Consider the following 15,369-nt stretch of genomic DNA (forward strand, 5'->3'; position numbering starts at 1 on the left):
TTTTTATACTAATACAGCTACAATCACTTCAAGTCTGTAACAGAATAAATTTGGAACAAGTTCAAGAGTATTTCAGGCATACAATAAACGCACAATCTTGCTCATGGAGCTGCCGTTTTGTTTCAGACAAATTTAAACCACTTATGAAATTAACTTTGCAATGTACATTAATCTGTTTACCTTTCCCAAAATAGCTTTACCCAAATTGTAACTTTATAACCTCCGGGAATACCACTCATCAAGTATGCCTTTTGGTTCTTGAAACAAAAGAGCAGTTCACATATACACACTCAGCGCAATTCATTCAGCGTGATACTTTTAACGCAAAGAAGTTATACAATCATAAACAAAGTTTACACAATATATTGATCATCAGTCACCAGTTCTGTCCCGAACAGAACTAAAACTCTAGAGTACTCTATAAATTCTTCTAAGGTCATCAAAACCTTTTCAAGTGTCCCCAAAACATTATATGACCCCTAAGCTCATGACCAGTCAACTTATCTATACTTATCTATAACCCAACAGCAATCTCTGTGGGATGGAAGCCAAGTCACACACCTGACACCTGGACCCGGCAAGTCAATTTCACTCAATAAGAATAGAATTATCTTACCGAGCCCGTTAACCTTTAAAAGTAGCCTTCCAATCCCGTTAAGGGTAGATATCCATCCCGGACGAGCCCCCAGTGCTGAAAGGGTTAATCCTGTGTCTAGGGTGGTCCCTTCAACCTCTCAGACCTTAGATCCAATGCATTGTAAAATTTCAGATATATCTGGAATCAGTTCTCAAAGAACATATTAACGACACTCACACCACGCTGTACCTCGAGAACTAATTATATTGAGTTATCACAAAGTGATTCATATAGTAAATTACACGTCACACAGAATAAGACATGTGCAGTAGACATCAAGACGGTTACAGCTGGTCAAGACAAAACGCTATTGTTCTAAGCTAGCTAAAAGAATGTGAGAAAAAGATAACAAAGCGTGAGACAGTTCATAATTTCTCCAATAGCTGATGGGATGCTGAGAAAATGTGTGAACGTTTTAGATAAATGTGTGAGAACAAGTGAGTTAGAAGAATCTCATGTTGAGACAGTTATCTGAGAAGTTAAAGGGGTGTTCAAAATGAACAAAATATAAAATGGAAGTTTGTGAATATTAAGATGGCTGACAGAAACAAGATGGATGCTTAACATAACCTTTCACACAAAGGTCCTTTTAAGGACTGGTATAGGTGTACAGTATTTAGGGTTATACACGTATAATATACTTTCTTTCAAATATAGAAAGCCTATTATACTTGACTGCTGAGCTGAGTGCTGACCGATTCTGCAGCTGTCTTTTATCAGTGTAGGGACTGAGGGACAGTCTGAAAATCACTAGCTACTAGGTCCACAAAGGTCCTTTTAACTGGTATAGGTGTACTATTTGGTGTGCAGTATATAGGGGTGTAATACACGTATAAAATACTTGCACATATAGAAAGCATAGTATAGTGCATTTCCACTGTGCAGCATTGTGACTGCTGATCGGTTCTGCAGTGTTGTGAATTCATGAAGAAATACATTTAATATTCACTGACGGAGATGAGAGATTTCAGTAGGCCTAAAAAAAGGTGGATGAACTATAATGTTGATATTATTGAACTATGACCTCTTGGAGAACTTTAAAGCAAAGTACAAGATCTCACAGGTTTTTCCAAATGTTAAAGGGATTAGCTATATTTTAAAGTTCTACAAGCCTGTATTGAGACAACCTGAACAAAAGGGGGATTTTGTCATAACATATACATCAAAATATCATATTTTGTTAATTTTGTTTTAGTCTGGTAACATTTAGATCAGCAGACCAAAGGACCACTTTCCCCTCCCATCAGAATTAGGTGACCAATTTATATGACCCATTGAAAAGCTGGGCTGCGACAAACAAAAGTCTCAAGCTGACTCAGACTGAAGCCACAATAACTTTTAAGTCAAGGAAGGTTTAAATAAATAAACCTATTGTATCAGAGAGTGAACAGATATCCTAAAGTCAACCTCAATATGGACTCAGATGTCAATGAGACAATGACTAAGATACAAAGTGGAGGTCTACCCCAACAGGGCAAATAAGACACCTCTATTAGAAAAATAAACAATGGGATTGTGTCCTGAACGTTCAAAGTTCATTTGAGACGCTCCAAGGAAACATTGAAAATTGTGTATATTTTTACATCATGAATATACGTATATTAGAAGCAGGGATATGATATTTTACTATAGTACAAATGTCTCAAAACATGGTGTGAGAGGAATATACAGGCAGACATATTTCAAAAATACTTGAAGTGATTCAAACTGTATGTGATATTTGTGGGTCAACAAGGAGATATTGTGGGTGGTATCTAGTGATCTGGGGAACTTTGTCATGGAGAGATTATATATGAAAGTGTGATCATAAGTAGAAGTGTTTTAGCAACGAATTAGCATTATATAAAACATATAATCATGATTATAACTGTATAAGAATTTAACCTATGTTTAGATAAACAAATATTGATTGGATACCTGAATTATACATGTATCCATATAGATAATAATTGTATGTGATATTGTTTGATATATATCTAACCTGTGTCCTTTCTAAATGGACTGAAGATTAATAGATATACATTGATATGCATATATATCACCATTTTATGCAAGTGATTAATCAATAATTATGTTAAGCGTATTTTATATTATACTATCATTCCTGAACACTCAAGATATATTCGTTAGAACATATATAAAAAACGAACGCATATTATAGAAATAAAAATATTAACTTAAAGAAATAATACCACAAAACACATGTGAGACACCTGGTGGTTAAAGGTGCTATTACTTTAAAATCACGGAACTACTGGGAAAGGTGATCATTAAGTCTGCCTGCCAATAGTAAAGGGACACATACCCTCTGGGCAGAACTTAGTATAATTTTATGACCTTTTTGTCTAAGAGGATATTTAAGAAACTAAAAAGATGGTCAAAGGAGAGAGAGCTGGAGGGAGAAGAGCTGGGAAAGAGAGTCAGGGGGAAGCTTAGGGACCCCCCCTGAGAAGGGACACTGGAAGACTCCCAGACAACTGACACTCATGCACTATGCATGAATACATATTTTTACATTCACGAAGATCCCTGCTCCTTGGAACTCGGAGGTCACACAAAGTAATTCCTCTGTAAAAGGATCCATGTTGAAGCCACGGCAGACATCTTAAAATTCCTGGTAACCAACACTCCACACTAATAGTCATATTGGAAATGGGTAAATATATGTTTATCATCTATTCTATGTTCTCTTAAATATTGATTTTTTTGAATATTCTATTATTGAAAATATTTCTCCCGAATCAATAACCGCCTTTTAGATTTTTCTCTAAATTTAATTTTTCATTATAAATTTCTTTTTTTTTGCATAGATGCCAATTTTATTGACAAACTAATGTCTAATTTATTTCACATTGTTAACCACTTACTTACCTGCAGTATAGTAACGGTTGGACGTGTGAAATACGGACATTCTGTTTAATTGTCAATTATTAAAAAGGTTATCGATTCTACCGAGAAGTGATAATGGTGATAATGGTGTCCAAGGTACTACTACGCCCAGTTTGAGGGTGTTTCCATTAATTGTCAAAATGATCAAGTAATGCAATCTGTATTTTAATATTTCATGTAAATATTTGTCTTTTGTCAACCAATAAATGTAACTATTTTGTATGATCACTCGTCTCCGTGAATAAGTTTCACATGTATAGACTGTGTCATATAGATTGATTCTGTATCTTAAAAATATCTTCGTTAAAAATTACTTAATAAATATTGTGCGGGGAAAATGTCCTTAAAAAGCACAACAGCAGCGATACTACAAAGAGTGACAAACGCAATTAAAAAAAAGTATTATAACTGGTGTGATAGAACAGTGGCCCCCAAAAACGACAGATTGAAGCAGGGTGTTATATACCTTCTTCCACATACATACTGTACTTCTCTAGAGACTTTTGTCACAGGGTCATTTAAAAAATGACAGGCAGAGGAAGAGGCAGGCTCTTCCGCAGGGGTGGTAGGGGTAGGGCAGGAGCAACAGACTTGAGCCAAAGTTACAAATTGCAGAAGGTGCGTGCGATTACGTCAAAGGACGCACCAGACTTGGTTGAGTGGCTCACTTAGCCTTACTCTTCTGCACCCTCCTCATCCTCTCGATCTGCACCCTCTTCTTCACTCTCTGCTGTGTGCACCCCCAAAGACACTACCACCAACATCACCTCCACCATATACCTTCCGCTTGAGTCACAGGAATTATTTTCCGATCCATCACAAGACATTTCCGGTGCGCAGCCACTCTTGCATTGGATCAGGAAGAGGAGGTAGCAACAACCGCCACTCAGCAGTCTGACAACAGTACCCAGATCAGCCCAAGGAGGAGGTTGGTCCCCGGTCTTGCTGCCTACTCCGAGATCTCTAATTATAGCGGTGGGGAAGGTGACGTCTATGATGACGTGTCTAGTGATGACACGTGGGTGCCCACAAGAGAGGAAGAGGAGGGGAGTTCAGAGGGAGATATGGACCAGCAGATAGAGAGGAGAAGCAGACAGAACTTAGATTGCACAGGAGGGACAAAGCAGACTGCTAATGTATCAGGAGCGAGGCATCAACCATGTACGGTCACATCTGGCGCTCCCAGGATGCCGGTACATGGCTCTGCAGTGTGGGCTTTTTTTAACGTGTCCGCTGCTGACAATAGTGTTGCCATCTGCAATCTTTGCAGTCAACGCATAAGTCGCGGTAAGCCCAACACTCACCTAGGGACGACCGCCTTAAGAAGGCACATGAGCTGCCATCACCGAGCTCAGTGGGAGCAATGGAACCCACAAAGCCACACTCCAGGCTCTCACTGTCCAGCCTCATCTTCTACTGCTCCTTCTCCTCTCTCCTCCCAATTGTCCCCCACTCCACCCTCCATCATGCTGTCCTCACGTTTTTCTGCAAAAGGCAGGCTTCCGTGGGCCAAATGTTCGAGCGTAAAAAAATGATGATGCCAGATAACCCTCTAGCCCAGAACTAATAGCCCACCAACTACTGCCATATAAACTGGTGGACTCGGAGGCCTTTTGAAAATTTGTGGCCATTGGAACACCACAATGGAAGGTCCCAGGAAGGAATTATTTCTCACAGAAGGGCATCCCAGAGCTATATGGCCATGTTCAGCGGCAAGTGAATGTATCTCTGGCACACAGTGTCGGTGCCAAGATACATCTGACCACAGACACGTGGTCTAGCAAACACGGGCAGGGAAGGTATATAACTTTTACTGCCCACTGGGTGAACCTTCGGATGGCCGTTAAGCATGTAACCCGGAGTACCCGTGTATATTTGGTTTTACAGCCACGGATTGCATGCAGGCCTGCCTCTTCTTCTCCTCCTCCTACTCCATCCTCCTCCCTCTCCTCCTCACTGACTGCTCCTTTTCCGCTGCTAGCATCTCTTCCGCTGCGCCGCCCAAGATCCCCAGAACCTATTCGACATGCCAGGTGAGACTTTGCCATGCTGTGCTCCTTCTGTTGTGTCTGAAAGTCAAGAGCCACACTGGCCCTGCACTCCTTTCAGTTTTGCGTTCACAGGCAGATCAGTGGCTAACACTGCTCAATTTGACAGTTGGTGTGTGACAACGGTGCCAATCTGCTTAGCGCATTGAAACAGGGCAAAATTACACATGTGCCATGCATGGCACACGTCTTAAACTTGGTCGTGCAGCGATTCGTTGTCCAATACCCTGGGGTCCAGGACATCTTGCGGCAGGCAATGAAAATTTCGGCCCATTTCAGAAGATCTTACATGGCCATGGCTCGCCTTGCTGACATTCAGCGGCGACACAATCTGCCGGTCACACGTCTTATTTGCGATTGCCTGACGCGATGGAACTCAACCTTCTATATGCTTGATAGGCTGCTCCAGCAGAAACGTGCAGTTAACGACTACCTGTATGAACTCTTCGGCAGAACAGGTTCTGGGAGCTTGGTTTTTTTTCACCGCGCCAGTGGCTGCTCATGCGCGACACATGCAGACTTCTGCGGCCATTTGATGAGATCACCAAACTGGTCAGTCGCAGCCATGGCGCCATCAGTGCCATGGTACCTTATGCCTTCTTTATGGAGCGTACATTGCGTTGTGTCATTGATCAAGCCGTGGAGGAGCAGGAGCAGGAAGATGAGGAAGCCGCAATGCTGGATGAATTCCCAGGGGGGCTACTCTATCTGAGACAAGTCAACAACAGGAGTCTGAAGAGGAGTCAGAGGAGGATGGTGCCAGGGCGGATGAGGAGGAGCAAGAAGAGCATGCTTTAAACCTTTCTGGGATCCCTGTTGTTGTGCGTGGATGGGGAGAGGAGAACGACGAGGACAACATTATCCTGGATGATGAGCAGGGGCCAGGCCACCACACCGCTTCCAGTTTAGTGCAAATGGGGGCCTTCATGCTACAGTGTTTTAACAGGGACCCCCGTATAAAAAGCATAAAGGTCAAGGACCAGTACTGGGTGGCAACGTACTTAGACCCCCGGTACAAACACAAAATGGCAGAAATGTTACCACCGTCACAGAGGGCTGTCAGAATGGAGCACTTACAGGCCTTGCTTCGAGAAATGCTGCATTCTGCTTTTGCGTGCGCTGGCAGAGGAGAAATTCCCACTCCCAGAGAAAGAGTTGCGGGTACCAATCTAACAGCGCCTGCAAGAAGAGGGCGGTTTGAAGATGTGTTGGTGCCTTCTGATATGAGGTCATTCTTTCAGCCGACCCATCGACAGGTCTCATCCGGATCCAGCATCAGGGAACACCTAGACCGACAGGTGTCCGACTACATCGGGTTAACGGCCGATGTGGATGCTCTGAGGAGTGATGAACTCCTGGACTACTGGGTGGGCAGGCTTGACCTCTGGCCAGAGCTTGCCCAATTTACAATGGAACTGTTGGCTTGCCCCTCGTTTGGCTCACTTCCTTGTACAAAAAAGCACACCATACTATATGTCCGTACCCTCCTGTTTGAAGAGGTTGTGCGGTGTCATATTTTTGGGTCCCGCATCGAATTGCTGGTATCAGTGCTGCTGTCAGTGCTCTCTATGTCGGCGCTGGTGTCAGTGCTCTCTCTCTATCTCGGTGCCGGTGTGGTGTCAGTGCTCTCTATCTCGGTGCTGGTGTGGTCTCAGTGCTCTCTATCTCGGTGCTGCTGTGGTCTCAGTGCTCTCTATCACGGTGCTGGTGTCAGTGCTCTCTATCTCGCTGCTGGTGTCAGTGCTCTCTCTCTATCTTGGTGCTGGTGTCAGTGCTCTCTATCTCGGTGCTGGTGTCAGTGCTCTCTATCTCGGTGCTGGTGTCAGTGCTCTCTATCTCGGTGCTGGTGTCAGTGCGCTCTATCACGGTGCTGGTGTCAGTGCTCTCTATTACGGTGCTGGTGTGGTGTCAGTGCTCTCTATCTCGGTGCTGGTATCAGTGCTCTCTATCTCGGTGCTGGTGAAAGTGCTCTCTATCACAGTGCTGGTGTCAGTGCTCTCTATCATGGTGCTGGTGTCAGTGCTCTTTATCTCGGTGTTCGTGTCAGTGCTCTCTATCTTGGTGCTGGTGTCAGTGCTCTCTATCATGTTGCTGGTGTCAGTGCTCTCTATCTTGGTGCTGGTGTCAGTGCTCTCTATTACGGTGCTGGTATCAGTGCTCTCTATCTCGGTGCTGGTGTCAGTGCTCTCTATCTCGGTGCTGGTGTCAGTGCTCTCTATCACGGTGCTGGTGTCAGTGCTCTCTATCACGGTGCTGGTGTCAGTGCTCAGTCTCTATCGCGGTGCTGGTTTCAAACAGTGAGGGAGATAGCAGCGGAGAAGCCAATCAGCAGGCAGTGCCAGCACCATGGCTGAGGATCAGCACTGGACTGGCACCTCTGGACCACCGCAGTGGAGCCCTGCATAGGTGGGGTAAGGGCCGGACAGAGGGAGGGGCTCAAGCACAGGTTGGCACACTGGGACACTGGCACAGGACTGCGCTGCCCTGACTGTGGCACTGATCATCTCCTGCATCCCCTTCATAGCCTGGCCTGACCTTGCCTCTCATCCATGGCCTTCATGCGCTCCTGAATTGTCAAAATTTCACAGATAAAAAAAGAATGCTTGTCGTTGTCAATCCCAGATTCACTTAATACTTTTGTTTTGTCAGTGTCCATGTTGTGGGGCTATGTGTGCACAGCTAGTAAGTATTTTGTGGCTGAAAATATGACCTGTACGTTTTTAAGGTTCGCCTGCCATTAAAGTCAATGGGGCCCGCCACGAACTTTGCGGTTCGCAAACTTTTGGCCGCGTTCACAAAGCGTCTCGTTGGAAGTTCGTCCATCACTAGTCGTGGATATTCCACTACACTCTTGTGCTAATAAGCGCCCATTTCCATCTTAATGATATAACACTTTACTTAGCTATCAACCCACTCATCCAAATATTCAGACATCAAGTGTGCTTTTACTTATTATTTTAACTGTACCTATGACAATTGAGTATAACCTGATCTCATGGAACCTGAGGGGGTTGAGTGATGGAGTGAAATGTCAGGCACTTTTTTCTGCACTAAAATAGTACCGATCTGCGGAGGTGTTTGCAAGAGACACATCTTTGATCCAATACCTTGCCTGTACTTGAGAACTATGGTTATCAAATGCAATTTTACTCCAAGCACAACACCTACTCTAGAGGAGTTAGTATATTCATTTCCAATGAGGTATCCTTTATTCTACTACAATCTTGTATGGATAACAAGGGTAGATACATATTCCTTATATGCAAATTGGCTAGAATGCTGTGTATTGTGGTGAATAAATATGTGTGTGTGTGTGTGTGTGTCCCTCCACCTTTCTCTTGTCTCTCTGTCAGTTTAAAATGTTTAGGTCAATTTATTACTTCTGGGAGACTTTAATAACTTCCTTGATAAGAGCAGGGATACATTTTATCCACACAGTGGGCAGGGCTGCTGACCCTAGTGGCCCCACTCCATACGCTAGATTAATTTCAGAGATCTGGCTTGAAAGATGTCTGGATCGTCAGGTACCCAGACAAGAAGTGTTATTCATGATATTCTGCTACACATAGGGCCTAATTACGTATAGACTACTGTTTATATAATGCTTTCTTTTTTCTTTTTTTCTGTGGTGTGTGAACATACTCCAAAAACTCCACTCTGTGCCAAAAAAAGTGTACACATAAAGAGTCATACACAAAGTATGAAACGGGTGTACACATAGTACTCCAAAGGAGAAGGACCTTGACCCTGATTCTCCGGGGTGTTAGGCTCCAGACAGGATCTGAGGTACTTACACTTGGTCCATCTGGCCGAAACCAGACGGACCCCATTCTTTGGAAGGTCTGCTGAGACAGACCAGCTCAAGTACTAGGTGGGACTCCCCCGAAGGGAGACCCCATAAGAGAGGGTGAACTAAGCCAGAAGGCCATGTCCACCCCCTCTCTAGATGTCCATGGCAGGCCCGAGGACCTACACCCCACCAGTCACACGTGCAAAACAAAAAAAGACAAAAAAGCGACAAAACGGGCAATAAATGAATAAAGTGGGGGGAAGGAAGTGGAAGTGACCATTGTGCAATAAAATGGCCAGCCCTTCGGCCAGGAGTAAAAGATTCCTCTGGTCCCAGCCAAGAGGCCCAGCCCAAGAGGCAGTTGGGAAAAAAGTGTGTGGTAGTGCAGTGACCTTGGTGCTGCAACAAAAAGTGACCCTCACTCACAGTGAAGTTACGGCATCCCTAGACTACCACTCCAGGGGCACATGCAGCATGGGCTTCTTTCAGGCCTGGACCTTCAGCTGGACCAGTGAAGCCCCCATCCCCACCAGATAGGGACCCCTTCTGGTTTTCAGGGAGAACCATGTCCAGGATTCGGCTCCTATCAATACCAGCCTTCCAGGCCCCCCATCATAACAGTGGATTTGCATTGCAACGCCCTGACCCACCCAAAGATCAGGGTGACGGCTCCTCCAACAGACGCTGACAGGAACAGAGACCACACCAATCCTAACCAAAAGGCCGGGATGTCCCGGCCTCCGGCCAGACCAGTGCAGCACCCATCCTCACTAGGGGCACCCTTCTGGCTCTCTCAGGCTCGACCCATGAACCAGCCTCCAAACCTAGGAGCACTCGGGTTTGGTCCCTGTCGATATGAACTGTCTAGGTACCATTACACCAGAGGATTTGCATAGCCACCTCCCCCCATAAGAGTAGCACAGTGCCTCCCCTGGCAACTGATAAGAACAGATTAAAAAAAAACATTTTTTATCATCAGTAAACTACAAAATTAAGCCCAACATAAAATCCTTCACCAACAGAAGATCAGGTTTCGCAGTTTCACATCATTCTGATTTTCAAAAGGGTAAAGAAACATAATTTCATCCAACTCTTTATCAATTTGAACTAAGGAGTTTTACTTCTCCACTCTCCAAAGTTTATCAGTTTCTACTTTGCCGACTTTGTGCACCTCGAACATATAGCAAGTATATAGCCTTGCTAAAATTAGTTAGCAATACATTCAGGGGACAGCTTTTCTTAAGAACTAGTATGTTCTGGACTGAACAAACAGCTTCACTTAAGACTATAAAGAAAATCCAAGATGTTCTTACCTCACCCTCTACCTAGGCAGACACATACTGCTTGATGTCTGGATTACGTGTCCTTAACAGAGGAGGAAAAAAGTAGCGGAAGATCCTCTGGATTCTCACTGTAAATGGACAGCTAACAACAAGTGACCTAGATATTCTAGACTGCCACATCCTACCCTCGGGCACCTATTAGACCTACACAGGTCTTGATTCTTCATAAAGGTTCTTGTAGGTAGAGTTATGCAATGTCATCCAGGATATGTCCCTCTGCTTGTTGGAAAAGCCCGCTATTTCAAACCTTGCCCACATGAGACTCGCTTGTCTAGAGCTTAGATATGTCACCAGACTCACTATTTCCCTCCCCCTCAACCTCTTCATAATTAGCCTTTTTGCCAACTCTCCAGGTCTAACATCCTCCACACATAGTTGTTTTCTGATTGTCTCCAAACACAGGTAGAACAGAGCAACCACCAAAGCGTATGGTCTTGTCAGGTCCTTTTGCAACCATTTCCACCAAACGAAGTGCCATCCACCCAGATACTTTGCCATAAAGGCCGCCCTACTTCCTCCATGTATCATCCTATTTCCTAGGAATAGAGTAGAGTGTAACTTTAAGAATGTCTCAATATTAGGGAAATCAAGCCCGCCGTTCCCCTCCCTCCTTATCACCACTTCCAAGCTAATATTTCCATACGGGATCCCCAAAAAAAACTGAAAAGCTCCTTTATAACCTCTTTAAAGGAGGTAGTACCACACAAGTGTACAGTAGCAAAGAGAGGATCACAGCTTTAATTATTAGGGTCTTACCCCACAGAGAATTCTCTCAGCTTCCAAAAACCCAACTTGTTGACTTTTTTGCGACTTTTAACACTTCACTCAGTTTACAGTCAAAATATATCCCAAGAACCTTGACTTCCTCCACCTCCATTACCACATCAGGCTTGATGGGGATTGTTCAGCCTAATTGGCATCTCTGATATTTCTGTCAATTGACAGCCATGCCAGTAATGCCGCAAAAAATTCGCAACTGTAACTTAGCATGATCCAGGTCGCTCTGTAAAGTTCCTATCATTACAATGTCATCCGTGTATGATAGTGTCTTAACGCTCAACCCACCACTACCTGGGATTATAAATCCCTTATGTACTTTATCCAGCTAAATCCTCTGCAAAAGAGGCTCAACCACGGCAATAAAAGCCAGGGGCGAAAGTGGGCACCCCTGCCTAACTCCAAATTTTACCATGAACAGATCACTCAAATTTCCATTCACAAGCACCTGGCTTGAGATATTCTTATACAGACCTGCAATTGCTTTCAACATAAGTGCAGGAGGCCTGTGCTTTGCAGCACCTGCAGCAATAAAGCATTTGACACCCTATCAAAGGCCTTCTCGAGGTCAATACTTTCGACAACTAACGGGCCATTCTAAGAACTGGAATAAAAAAATCATATCCCTCAGGAGAATCAGATTATCTGAAATTCTCCTACCAGGGTGGCACAAGCCTGATGGTCACTAATTAATTAAGTTCGCTGCCACCTCACTTTCTAACTTATAAATTCTTTATTTTTTCCTCTTTTCTTTCCATAGATTTCACATTACATTTCATTATATATCTACTTTCTAACTGTACCTGCAGTAGTCTTCCAGGGATAATTACTTTATAACTTAAAATTTTTACTTTACTCCCTTTTACCATCACACCGACTCCATTTTTGCAAGATTATGTGGCAGACCATACAGACTGCCCATTCTACCTGGCAGCATTATTGAGCATACATTCCTGCATGCACACTATATGACAACCCACCTTGTTCAGCTTATCAAGGACAGCAGCCCCCCAATTAAGGAACAAACTCACATTCACCAAGTAACCATGTAAGTCATTCGAACAATCAGACAGTCTGCTTGTCAGGAAAGGGTCCATCCGCTGGTAAGAGCCATCATTTGGCGTGCAATACTGAGGTCCACCAGCAGGTGTCTCCTGGCAGTTTTTAACTGTTAGGGGAGACTTTCCCTGCTGGTATTATGTCATTATTGGGCTGCAGTACTGGGTCCACCAGTGGATGGATCCTAGCAGCATGGAGCAGACAACACTTCCTGCGCTCACGTGTTACATCTCATAAATACCCGGCTAAAATAAATAACCATGCTTGTCTTGGTATCTCTCTCCCTGTGCCCTGACCTTGTTGACTGTATTCTGACCTTGAGCCTGCATCTGACCCGACCTGATCTCTGCCAATCCCTATCCTGAGCCCATCCTGGACCTGTCCCTCATGTCTCCTGTTTGCCTTGGATCCCTCCTCTGCAACCCATCCATCCACCCTCTCCCTATCCTGTTGGATTCCTGTCCTTACCCATCTGCTGATCTCCCTGTGTATGACCTTGGCTTGGCTTTTGTTTATGATTCCAGTTCTTCCCTGTAAAAATATTTGCAAATGTCTTATATATCTCTTATATATATCTGGTGAGACCGATTGAGATTGTGAGACGAATTTCCTTAATTAGTTCTGAGTCAGCGTAAATCAAAAATGTGTATTTTATTGTACACACTTAAATGGAAAAGAATACTTACAAAAATAGTACAATAATAAAATACCTAAAATGGTGGAATAACCCTTTGTATGCTGCAAATAGCTGAGATGTATGTTTGCTGAAAGTCTGCTTAGTTGTGTGAGTAGGTTCCAACTGGAAGTCTTACCACCTAACTTTTGTTTATATAAAACAGACTTCTAATTTCACGCCAAAAGAATAAACCCTCCTTCACAAGGGTGTGGGCTAAAGAGTGGTTACTATAATAAAGCTACCATCTGTTAACACTCATGAGTTGGGGGAAGTAAAACTAAACAACATATCAATTACATAGACATAGATCTCTAAAAGCATATATATAATGAGGTGGGGAAGTAAAAACTAAACAATGTATCACTTACATAGAATTAGATCTCTTAAAAGCATATATAAGATATACAATATTCATCAAAATCCTGACAGGTTTTAAATGTTTACTTTCTCAATTACCGCAAGTCAAAACATAGGATTAATTGATTCAAAGTTTTCCTTTCACACAATGGAGAATTCATATTCTAAATAAAATATAATAAAGCAAATTAAAATTTAGATATTAAGAATATAACATTCCCCTCTGAAATATGAATACTAATCATATTTTACAGATTTAAATCCATTCACAACATTCATTTCTCATTCAAACAAACTTTGATTCAATAACTCCAAATGTTCTGTCATGTGTAACTGAATTTATAACTCCAAAACCAATATTCCTTTTAAGCTTGTTTTGCAACAAATCATTTCCTTTCTTAATTTCACTTCTAATTCGATAATATATTTTTTTCATTCTAAACATCAAACATAACTGGAATATAAGAAATAACATAATAATAATAAAAATAATTACAATAGGATGTGATAAAATATTTCCTGCTGCTGAAGTTATCGAAGTGTTTCCCCAAATGGTAAACTATTACTAAATTTTTTCCACCAATTACTTCCTGAAAATTCTGACCATTGATGCGATATTTCTTGCAAATTACCTTGTTCATGTTTAAACAATACTTCTGCATTCTGCAATTCCTTAGCCAAAGCTATTAATAAACCTTGATCCTTTTGAATTATATCTGCCCATTTTTCCCATGGAAATTCATCTATCTGGAAAATATTATACTGTGTAGGAAGAGCGCTAATATTTTTCATAAACATATTTGTTAAATTTGTTCTCAACCCATTAATACTTATTGCAACAATGTCTCCTTCTATACAATACAACCCTTGATTTAGGTTTTCTGTATTTGTACAAGAAGAGAAAAAAGTTTTAACCCTTTCTGTATCTGACATAATCTGAAAACAAACCTTCTTTTTATCTACACGAGTAATTAATTCAGAAATTATTTTAACATTTTCTATTCCTGCTGAACATAATGTGTGATTATGATAACAAGAATGAAATATACTTTTATCTTGATTAGGTAAACATATAATTTTATACTGGAATTGTAAACATGATGACAAATCTAATTGTTCTAATTCCGAATTTTCATTGTTAAATACAAAATCTGTATACTGTCATTTATAGTATAATAATTGTGTATTGCTGACAGGTAATCCCAAAACAGTGATTGGAACCAAAATTTGTTATTTTCCGGCTATTGGAATCATAGAAGAACTATAACATATGTCCTGCTTGCATCCTATCCATTTATTTACCCATAAATCTGTATGATTTATCGCATATAAATATTCTTTGGGCAAATACTGTAAAATACCAAGAGGAGTTATTCCACTCTGAAATGCTTGCACAATTATTTTAAAATTAGTAGAATATTCAGTTTGAATCTCTAAACATGCTCTGGCTATATGAGAATGTTGTTCACTTATCATCAAATCAAGAGTAATATTTTGAAGATGTAAAATAGATGGACCCATTATATTAGCAGTTTTAATTACCATATTTTCTAAAATCTGATTTAAATGTCTTTGTATCTTAATACCATTACTTCCCACTAAACCAGCGGTTTCTAGATCAGACTTTAAAGTATTAATATCCATACTATTTGTTATACTCCCGATTGTGCCAATCCCTCCTAAAATACCTTCAACAATACCACGCTTATTTCTGTTATAATTTCTATTATTAATTCCAAACCATCTCTCAATACCCAATTCCATATTAACCAAATGTCCTTGACATTGTGGAA

The sequence above is a fragment of the Lithobates pipiens genome, unplaced genomic scaffold (assembly GCF_037356315.1).
Source record: "Lithobates pipiens isolate NorthernLeopardFrog02 unplaced genomic scaffold, aLitPip1_a1.2 Scaffold_22, whole genome shotgun sequence".
Classification (NCBI taxonomy): domain Eukaryota; kingdom Metazoa; phylum Chordata; class Amphibia; order Anura; family Ranidae; genus Lithobates; species Lithobates pipiens.